The following is an 11970-nucleotide window of genomic DNA, read 5'->3' on the forward strand; positions in this document are numbered from 1 at the left end:
CAGCAGCAGCAGCAGCAGCATCGGCACCGACAAATACTGCTAAGCACTAACCAGACACAGCACCCGCTCCGGTTGTAAATAAGGGAAAGAGAGCCAATGAAAAGACCAGCGATTTCAGTAACATTGGTGATTGGGCCTATGTTAATTGGTGGTAAACCTACAAATAACGAATCGAAACGCTTAACGAAGCATAAACAGCGTTCAGTGAACGCAAACAATAAAGAAGAAAACACAACAGCAACAGCAGCACCCACAACATCAGCTCCCAATAACGCTAATCAAGCAGCTCCAACAGGCAGTGCTACCACAGGTGATAAACCGTCAACAAGTCAAGCGTAAAATGAGCCTAGTAAATCTGGCAGTGGTGAAGGCAATAGTGGACCTTCGGCCACAAATGCCACAGCTGGCAACTCAAGCTCAGGATCAAATGGCACAGAGTTCAATATTTGGCTGGGTACTGACCGGGGTCTGCCCGTTAAATTAAACATTTTTATTTTGTATAGTACAGTTTATAAATCAATAAATTTGAATATAACAAATTTTACTTCTTTTTGTGTGCAATAACTATCCACGTACATAAAATTTCATCTTTACAGCATTTCAGACGTCACCAGCAGCCTCCGATACAATATACCGAACGTTGGCTGACACCTCCGTCCTAAAACAATGATTGCTTATTGCAAGGGGGCCGGCATGTTTAGGCCACACCCTAATATTTAATATACATTTTTAGCCACCCTAATGGTAACTGCGCCTACCGTTCCGATTGTTGCTAACCACCGTTTCCAGTCGCTGCAACGTGAAGGCCGTTAACCCTGGCATTTCCCCGCCGAACAGTTAAAACGTTTACCGTGTTAAACGTTGTTCGGCGAGGTTACTTTCACTTCAATTTTAATTGTAACTTTCACTGCGATTTTCGAATTTCAAGCATCAGGACGTGTCAGCCAGCTAAAAGGTAATTTATTATTAATTATAAATTATACTTAATATAATAATACATACATAATAATACGTAAGCAACGTATTTCTATTGCATATATATTTCTACTAGCGTACCCTCGCCCGCTTCGCTAGACGATAAATTCAATGATTTGCTGAAAGAGAATACAATTAATACGAAACAAAGCAAATTCTTTGATACAATTTCATTCGAACTTTATTGTAACACTTTTTGGTAGACAACGTTTTTGGTTTTTTCATCTTTCGCGTGAATAATGACGATGGTTTGCCAACTCGTGAGCAAGCTACATACAATTGTCCATGAGAAAAAATTGGGTATTCTAAATTAATACCGCACATTTGTAGAGACTGTCCTTGCGCCTTATTAATTCTCATAGCGAAGGCAAGGCGAATAGGAAACTGCAAACGTTTGAAATCGAATGGTAAATCCGCCGGAATCAGTGAAATTCAGGGTATCAAAATGTCTTCTCCTTTGTACTTCCCTTTCAAAATTGTTGCTTCGATAACGTTACCCATTAGCTTCTTCACAGCGAGTCTGGTATCGTTGCAAAGTCGGGGCACATTACTATTGCGCAGCATAATAATCGGTGCTCCAATTTTTAATCGTAAATTATGAGGTGGTAAGCCTGGCAAATCGAGTGAGTTTAAGAATTCAGTTGGATAATTTACGACCTCATCTTGATCAGTAATAGTGTCCATTGACTTACTTATACGCAACTATGTCACCAGGTATTTGATCTAAAATAGCTGAATTTATATCATTGACGTCCTTATTTTTCCCAGCTAAAATTGCTCTTTCGCTGAGTCAATCATGCTTTTTGTAATGTTGAACTATGTTTGGAAATACACTCTGTATCAATGCCTCTTTAGACTGTGCAAAAGTGCAGAAATTGTTAGGCAATGTTATCATTCCTGTTGTTTTTGAAAAAAGGTTTATTTTTTTTGGTTAAAAAGAGTTTTTTGAAGTTTTGAAAAACACTTCGCTCTAACAAATTTCTTCTCAGTTAATTGCTGAAAATTAAATATTTTGAAAAAACTATTTCTTTTTTAATTTAACGTTTTTGAGAAAATTTTGTTCTTGAAAAAATTTCATACTTTTGTAAAAGTTTAAATTGATTTGTTAAAAAAGATTTTTTTCCGCTTTGAAAAACACCCCCTCGACAAAATGTATTCTCTATTAATAGTGGAATATGAAATACTTTGAAAACACCATTTTTTTTTAAATTTTGTTTGGTTTTCAGAAAATTTTGTTTTGAAAAAATTTCATACCCTTGAAAAAGTTTTATTTTATTTTATTTGTTTAAAATTTTTGAAATTTTTTTTTTTGTAATTTTAGAAAAACACCTCTTCGAAGAAATTTCTTTTATCTTTTTGAGGAAAATTTGGTTTTGAAAAAATTTCATGCTTTCGAAATTTTTTTATTTTACTTTATTTCTTCAAAATTTTTGAAAACAATTTTTTTTATAATTTTCGAAAAACACCCCTTTGAAAAAATGTTTTCTATGTGTCATAGAGGTATTCCATTAACTTTTAGGATTATAGTCAAATACTTACAAATATCTACGCTTTCACAAATAGCAACAATAAACAAATTTCCTCAAAACCAAAAAATTTACTTTTTTTCTAAAAAAATTCTAAACAAACAACGTAATAAATTTAGAATTTTGTGTTCACGAAAAAACAGTATTGTTTTTATTGTATTAACTGAAAACCAAAATGTTGCAAAAAATCAAAACAAAACTAAATTATTTTTTTGTGTTCATTTGGTCCATATGTTCCATAAAAAGTTGATATGGTAAATAATATGCAGGGTCTGATACACGCAAATTTCCATTGACCATTATAGCGACAAAATTATCAATCACCAATTCCAACAGGATTTCAAAATCAGAGTTGGAATGAGTTGTTGTGTGGTGTACTTCTGAAAAAATTAGAAATAAACAAAATAAATCTAAAAATTCGAATTCTAACTTTATCTTGTGTATGTTCTTATTACCTTGAAGCACCATTCATTTTAAATTTTCCAAGAATTTTTTTTATCATTTCGCGTTTCTTTCCTTTTTCATTCGATTCCAACATTTGTTCATAGCCGAAAACATCGTTTGCAAACGAATTCATTTCCATATAGAATTGGTCAAAGAAAGCATTGCTCAATTGAATTGAAACATTATTTTCATAAATACTTAGGACCTTAACTAATGCACCTTGGTACATACATACCTAACGCAGATATTCATCGCGACCTTGACATCGATACTATTGATGAAACAATACAAAGCGCTAGCAGAAGACACATAAATAGACTATTAACGCATACAAATCCTATGATGAGAAGACTACCAAATAAAGAAAAATCTACCCAAAGTCGGCTTAACCGTCAAACACCAACAGATCTTGCAAAATCCTTGTAATCAATTGTCAACTAATCGTATATGTCATTGTTTGTTAACCACTTGTTTTTAAATAATATGTATATATTTCTTCTAAATGAGCTTGGGGCATTGGCCCTTCAATATTACTCTCATTCCATCTTTTTGTAAATCAAATTACTTATTGTCTAACGACAGGTGTAATATTTTATGGAAGAAATAAAAAAAAAATTTTCATTCGAATCATTTGAAATTTCTGTATACAATAACGAAAAATTCAAAAAACGTTGTACACATAAAATGAAAGTCGATTCGAAACTTACTTTAATCTAAGAATCGAGCAAGTTTTGTTTTGTACAATATTTTGATTTTTTCTTTTTTTTATATGAAGAAAATATTTAAAAGAAATTTTTTTTGCTAAAAACCTTCCCTTAGTGGATCCCTATAATATGAAAACAGAACGAATAAAATTGGCCTCGTATCGGCCTAAAAAAATGCGTACAAACGAACATCATTTCATATATATAGATGACTCTCATCATCAGTAAAAAAAAAATTTTGCGTTTTATAAAAATTTGGGACTGGTATCCGAAAAGTATGTTACACAAAACTTTTTTGCCTTCAGGCTTACTTGATATGTAGTAGTTTTAAAATGACAAAATGGTGCTCTTATAAAAGTTACCGTTATTTCGCAACCTATGAGTATGCTAAATGTAATTAATTTAAAATAGAATTTAATAGACAAATTGTAGCTTTCATCTTCAATAAAAGAAGTATTTTTCGCATTTTAGAAAAATTCTATGACTGGTATCCTAAAAGTATGCTAAATAGAAATGGTTTACCTCTAGTTTTACTTGAAATATATAAGACTAAGATATCAAAATACAGGTAGTGCTTTTATGCTGCTCAATAAAAAAAAAAAAAAAAATACCAGTCTAACGGTTAGACGGGATAGAAGTGAAACCTTCCGTAAGACAAACTGAGAGAGAATAAGACGAAAGCAGCATTAGGAGCGGGATAATTATAGGTTCATTATAATATTATATTGCTCTAAAGTTCATATTTTATTTTCTTCATTTTATTTCATTCATCCTCAATGTTTCCAATTTCAACAAATGATACGAATGGCTTATGATAGATAAAATATGATACAAATGCTTTGGTTTCGATGTTGTCAAAAAAAAATACCCAAACGGACCGAAGAAACAGTCTTACAAATTTCTTCCATTTTCGTCTACTTGTATTCATATAAAAATGTATGTCTCTTCCCATCAAAGCTAAATGTATTAGTATATTTCTTTTTGTATTTATTCAATAATTTGGGCCGAAATCCCGCCGGTACTGCAATACCGGGCCAACCCGTGGCACAGGTGGAATAAGCCCCTAAAACACTCCGCCCATTTACAAAAAATCAGTTTAACATTTGTTGTCCTCCGATGGAGGATCTATCAGATGTTAAGCTGATAAGAACAGATAAAGTGGGCTTCAAGACCGTTTTGCACGTGAGGACATTTCCCTCGGGGTGATATAAAAAAAAAAAAAAAAAAAATTCCGCACTATTTTCGAGAGTTACGGTTCAATAGATATATTAAAATCAGCTTAATATTTCTTGCCCTCCAATGGAGGATATATCTATCTATGTTAAGCTGATACTGTCTTAACTATAGCCAACAAACTACCTTGTCATTACATTTTCTAATACACCTTTTGAGAATTACACGCTCACAAAAATTAATGTACAAAATATTTATACCGATTCACTTAAACACGGCGTGCTGGTTGATTTCATGTTCGTGCCTGTGTATGTGCATTTGTGCGTTCATATCGCCAGCCTTGGCTGAGCACAGTAAGAAAATGTATTCGAGCGTATATATGTATGTATGTATGTACGTTAGTGTGTTTGTACGATTGTGCTCTGCGCTCAGCTTTCTGTCGATTTTACTGTGCGCTGCGCAGGTTGGGGTATTCTTGCAGAATGTAAAGATGATTCACACTGTCGACCGACTGGGTACAGTTGTCACAAGTGATGATATGTATAATTTTTATATAAAAAATTAAGGCGAATCTATTGAAGGTGGTAGCAATAACACAGCTGATTTGTTATTTTTTTCTTCCGCCGTGTACATTTGGATGTCAACACAAAATTGAATTACGAAACGTTTTACTTAGCTTAGTGTATGAATACCTTGGAAAAAATTCAATTTTCTTCTATAATCAATTTTAATAAAAAAAAACTGTTTTCAATAATGCAAGTTTCAAAAAAAAAAAAAAAAAAAAAAAAAAAATTTCCTCAAATCACTCCCAACGATTCTAAAGAAGTTTTCACTTCAAAAATCATTCTTTTTACTGCTATCCTAAAAATATGCTACACAAAAACTTGTTGCCTCTAGATTTTGATATGGCCCTTCAATATCACTCTCATTCCGTCTTTTTGTAAATCAAATTACTTATTGTCTAACGACAGGTGTAATATTTTATGGAAGAAATAAAAAAAAAAAAAAATTTCATTCGAATCATTTGAAATTTCTGTATACAATAACGAAAAATTCAAAAAAAGTTGTACACATAAAATGAATGTCAATTCGAAACTTATATTACTTTAATCTAAGAATCAGGCAAGTTTTGTTTTGTACAATATTTTGATTTTTTCTTTTTTTTATATGAAGAAAATATTTAAAAGAAATTTTTTTTTTGCTAAAAACCTTCCCCTAGTGGATCCCTATAATATGAAAAAAGAACGAATAAAATTGGGCTCGTATCGGCCCAAAAAAATGCGTACAAAGGAACATCATTTCATTTTTATATATATAGATAGACTAGGTCTTTAGGCAATACATATCCATTATATTTGAATAGGTTCAGAACCAATTATACCTGTAATGTTCCTACAGCTCGCACTCTGCATGGCCTCAATAAGATGTCGAATTCTCTCATATTAGGTTTTACATTATCGAAACTATATTTTGCTATATCTGCTCAATTAAATTGTAATTTAGATTTGGAAAACGATATTTTTGTAGTATGTAGTCAGTAACCGGCGGCCGCTGTAACAGAATGGGTTGGTGCGTGGTCGAATCTCGGCGAAACACCAAAATGAATAAATAATAAAAATAAAACTATCTGCCGTTCGAAGTCGGCTTGAAACTGTAGGTCCCTCCATTTGTGGATCTCTCCATTTGTGGTTCATCATCTCTCAAAAACATCTCTCCCATTAACCGTTATCATGGCCGCTAATAATTTCACTATCGAAACAAAAACAAAGGCCTTTACGCATTGCATTCTACGCTCACACTAGAAAAGCTTTTAAGAAAAACGATATGCTTATCATGTCGTATCCGTCGCCACGTATTTTTTGTATTTGCTTTACCTTCCGCACGTTTAGCTTAAATAAATAAATTTAATATAAATAATAAAATATAATATATAAACCAAATAAATAAATATAATATATAAACCAAATTGCATAGTTTTATTTTTATAAACAAAATGACGGAAAACCCCTCACTTGCTGAACCAATATTGTTTTATTTCACATTTTCAAGTGCGGCATGAACTAACTTTCAATTTTCTACATTGTGATTGCTTATATTGTAAAGTGTAACTAAATTTAAGTTGCCGGATGGATGTTTCTTTAGGCCACACCCTAATATTTAATGTACATTTTTAGCCACCCTAATGGTAACTGCGCCTACCGTTCTGACTGTTGCTAACCACCGTTTCCAGTCGCTGCAACGTGAAGGCCGTTAACCCTGGCATTTCCCCGCCGAACAGTTAAAACGTTTACCGTGTTAAACGTTGTTCGGCGAGGTTACTTTCACTTCAATTTTAATTGTAACTTTCACTGCGATTTTCGAATTCCAAGCATCAGGACGTGTCAGCCAGCTAAAAGGTAATTTATTATTAATTATAAATTATACTTAATATAATAATACATACATAATAATACGTAAGCAACGTATTTCTATAGGATATATATTTCTATGAACATATATATCTATTCTATGCATATATCTATGTATATACTGTAAATAAAATACTAATGACTATATACTGACACGCCTTTGTGCTTTTTATTTTTCTAAAATATGTCATCGGAGCGACCGTGGAGGCCCCACATTTCTGAACCGCCCATTGCGTCGCACTCCGATGATGACATGGTCCTTCGAGCCAGATAAAGATAAAGATTCCAATAATATGCCCAGTGCAACAGCTAACGCTGCGGGGGCAACTGCAGTGACAGCAGTTAAAAAAGAACATCAGCAGCAAAATTATGGGGTGACAGCAAAACCAAACAAATCAATAGTCAGCAGTAATGTAACACCAAAAGTCACCTCCACAGCGGCGGATAAATAATTGTTTATTTTCATAATCTTTTTTTTTAATACAAAAGCTTATTTAATATTGTTCGTTTATATTTTATCTTACCTTTATTTTACATAACGTATGTATTTTCTTGTAATTTTTGAGTATTTTCATAACTACAAACCGGCGCAAATTTAGCAGCACTCTAAGCGCGGACAAAAATTTGCATATATATAAAATACTGTAATTACACAAAGAAAGAGAAATAAGTGAAAATGATGAAAGGAGTGCAGTTGACATAAGTTCTGTTGAACCACAAGTGCAGAAAACTCTTCGGAAATAGACGATTATAACGATTTTGTGCCGGTGGTTTCACATCATCGACGTGATCGTAAAAAACCACGTAAGGAAAAACCAACCGGACGTGAACGACAAGGTGGAAATAATAACAATGGAAATGAAAAGCTCCCCGGCGGAGGAAATGGTGCTCGAGCTGGTGGTGGCAATGGTGGTGATGGTGGTGAGGGTGGAAAAAAACAAACATAACGTAACGGGTACTGTTGAAAAGGAAGGCGATAAAAGGTATACGTCGCGTGCACGTCAACGCGGCGGTAGCCCACGTAAAGGTGGACCTACTGGCGGAGCACCCAAGTCGCCAAAGGACCGGAAAGATACTTCGCTCAGTGCTAGCGTAGAGAATACAAACAGTGGAAATGAAGCAAAAAGTAGTGATGCCGAATCGCCAGCAGCTAGCGGTAATGGTGCTGCAGCAGCTCCAGCTCCTCAACTGAAGAAATACGTGGCTGCACCTCCACCGAAGGTCAACGCCTGGAAGATATCTAAACAATCATCCAGCAACAACACAACCACAACAGGTTCGACGCCTTTAGAAAAACGTGTTTTACAACCTAAAAAGCCGATTGCACAGCAACAATCACAGGAACCGAAAGTAGCCGACAATAATCCAGATAGTACTCAGGCGCATACTAATCGAATTGGTGATAGCAATCAAAATAACATTGAAAGCAGCGAAATCAGCACCACCAAAGTCGCAGCTCAAGACGAAGTTATAACAACAACAGCAGCAGCAGCGCCAATTTCTACACCAGCTCCAGCTCCAGCAGCAGCAGCAGCAGCATCGGCACCGACAAATACTGCTAAGCACTAACCAGACACAGCACCCGCTCCGGTTGTAAATAAGGGAAAGAGAGCCAATGAAAAGACCAGCGATTTCAGTAACATTGGTGATTGGGCCTATGTTAATTGGTGGTAAACCTACAAATAACGAATCGAAACGCTTAACGAAGCATAAACAGCGTTCAGTGAACGCAAACAATAAAGAAGAAAACACAACAGCAACAGCAGCACCCACAACATCAGCTCCCAATAACGCTAATCAAGCAGCTCCAACAGGCAGTGCTACCACAGGTGATAAACCGTCAACAAGTCAAACGTAAAATGAGCCTAGTAAATCTGGCAGTGGTGAAGGCAATAGTGGACCTTCGGCCACAAATGCCACAGCTGGCAACTCAAGCTCAGGATCAAATGGCACAGAGTTCAATATTTGGCTGGGTACTGACCGGGGTCTGCCCGTTAAATTAAACATTTTTATTTTGTATAGTACAGTTTATAAATCAATAAATTTGAATATAACAAATTTTACTTCTTTTTGTGTGCAATAACTATCCACGTACATAAAATTTCATCTTTACAGCATTTCAGACGTCACCAGCAGCCTCCGATACAATATACCGAACGTTGGCTGACACCTCCGTCCTAAAACAATGATTGCTTATTGCAAGGGGGCCGGCATGTTTAGGCCACACCCTAATATTTAATATACATTTTTAGCCACCCTAATGGTAACTGCGCCTACCGTTCCGATTGTTGCTAACCACCGTTTCCAGTCGCTGCAACGTGAAGGCCGTTAACCCTGGCATTTCCCCGCCGAACAGTTAAAACGTTTACCGTGTTAAACGTTGTTCGGCGAGGTTACTTTCACTTCAATTTTAATTGTAACTTTCACTGCGATTTTCGAATTTCAAGCATCAGGACGTGTCAGCCAGCTAAAAGGTAATTTATTATTAATTATAAATTATACTTAATATAATAATACATACCTACATAATAATACGTAAGCAACGTATTTCTATTGCATATATATTTCTACTAGCGTACCCTCGCCCGCTTCGCTAGACGATAAATTCAATGATTTGCTGAAAGAGAATACAATTAATACGAAACAAAGCAAATTCTTTGATACAATTTCATTCGAACTTTATTGTAACACTTTTTGGTAGACAACGTTTTTGGTTTTTTCATCTTTCGCGTGAATAATGACGATGGTTTGCCAACTCGTGAGCAAGCTACATACAATTGTCCATGAGAAAAAATTGGGTATTCTAAATTAATACCGCACATTTGTAGAGACTGTCCTTGCGCCTTATTAATTCTCATAGCGAAGGCAAGGCGAATAGGAAACTGCAAACGTTTGAAATCGAATGGTAAATCCGCCGGAATCAGTGAAATTCAGGGTATCAAAATGTCTTCTCCTTTGTACTTCCCTTTCAAAATTGTTGCTTCGATAACGTTACCCATTAGCTTCTTCACAGCGAGTCTGGTATCGTTGCAAAGTCGGGGCACATTACTATTGCGCAGCATAATAATCGGTGCTCCAATTTTTAATCGTAAATTATGAGGTGGTAAGCCTGGCAAATCGAGTGAGTTTAAGAATTCAGTTGGATAATTTACGACCTCATCTTGATCAGTAATAGTGTCCATTGACTTACTTATACGCAACTATGTCACCAGGTATTTGATCTAAAATAGCTGAATTTATATCATTGACGTCCTTATTTTTCCCAGCTAAAATTGCTCTTTCGCTGAGTCAATCATGCTTTTTGTAATGTTGAACTATGTTTGGAAATACACTCTGTATCAATGCCTCTTTAGACTGTGCAAAAGTGCAGAAATTGTTAGGCAATGTTATCATTCCTGTTGTTTTTGAAAAAAGGTTTATTTTTTTTGGTTAAAAAGAGTTTTTTGAAGTTTTGAAAAACACTTCGCTCTAACAAATTTCTTCTCAGTTAATTGCTGAAAATTAAATATTTTGAAAAAACTATTTCTTTTTTAATTTAACGTTTTTGAGAAAATTTTGTTCTTGAAAAAATTTCATACTTTTGTAAAAGTTTAAATTGATTTGTTAAAAAAGATTTTTTTCCGCTTTGAAAAACACCCCCTCGACAAAATGTATTCTCTATTAATAGTGGAATATGAAATACTTTGAAAACACCATTTTTTTTTAAATTTTGTTTGGTTTTCAGAAAATTTTGTTTTGAAAAAATTTCATACCCTTGAAAAAGTTTTATTTTATTTTATTTGTTTAAAATTTTTGAAATTTTTTTTTTTGTAATTTTAGAAAAACACCTCTTCGAAGAAATTTCTTTTATCTTTTTGAGGAAAATTTGGTTTTGAAAAAATTTCATGCTTTCGAAATTTTTTTATTTTACTTTATTTCTTCAAAATTTTTGAAAACAATTTTTTTTATAATTTTCGAAAAACACCCCTTTGAAAAAATGTTTTCTATGTGTCATAGAGGTATTCCATTAACTTTTAGGATTATAGTCAAATACTTACAAATATCTACGCTTTCACAAATAGCAACAATAAACAAATTTCCTCAAAACCAAAAAATTTACTTTTTTTCTAAAAAAATTCTAAACAAACAACGTAATAAATTTAGAATTTTGTGTTCACGAAAAAACAGTATTGTTTTTATTGTATTAACTGAAAACCAAAATGTTGCAAAAAATCAAAACAAAACTAAATTATTTTTTTGTGTTCATTTGGTCCATATGTTCCATAAAAAGTTGATATGGTAAATAATATGCAGGGTCTGATACACGCAAATTTCCATTGACCATTATAGCGACAAAATTATCAATCACCAATTCCAACAGGATTTCAAAATCAGAGTTGGAATGAGTTGTTGTGTGGTGTACTTCTGAAAAAATTAGAAATAAACAAAATAAATCTAAAAATTCGAATTCTAACTTTATCTTGTGTATGTTCTTATTACCTTGAAGCACCATTCATTTTAAATTTTCCAAGAATTTTTTTTATCATTTCGCGTTTCTTTCCTTTTTCATTCGATTCCAACATTTGTTCATAGCCGAAAACATCGTTTGCAAACGAATTCATTTCCATATAGAATTGGTCAAAGAAAGCATTGCTCAATTGAATTGAAACATTATTTTCATAAATACTTAGGACCTTAACTAATGCACCTTGGTACATACATACCTAACGCAGATATTCATCGCGACCTTGACATCGATAC

At 33.9% G+C, this 11970-nt stretch overlaps 1 pseudogene; it reads right to left on the minus strand.

Annotated features, from left to right (window-relative positions):
• Positions 1-4643: 4643 nt before the first annotated feature.
• Positions 4644-4825, minus strand: LOC128870611 (U2 spliceosomal RNA; annotated as a pseudogene).
• Between the last annotated feature and the right edge of the window lie 7145 nt (positions 4826-11970).

The sequence above is a fragment of the Anastrepha ludens genome, chromosome Y (assembly GCF_028408465.1).
Source record: "Anastrepha ludens isolate Willacy chromosome Y, idAnaLude1.1, whole genome shotgun sequence".
In the NCBI taxonomy this organism is placed as follows: Eukaryota; Metazoa; Arthropoda; class Insecta; order Diptera; family Tephritidae; genus Anastrepha; species Anastrepha ludens.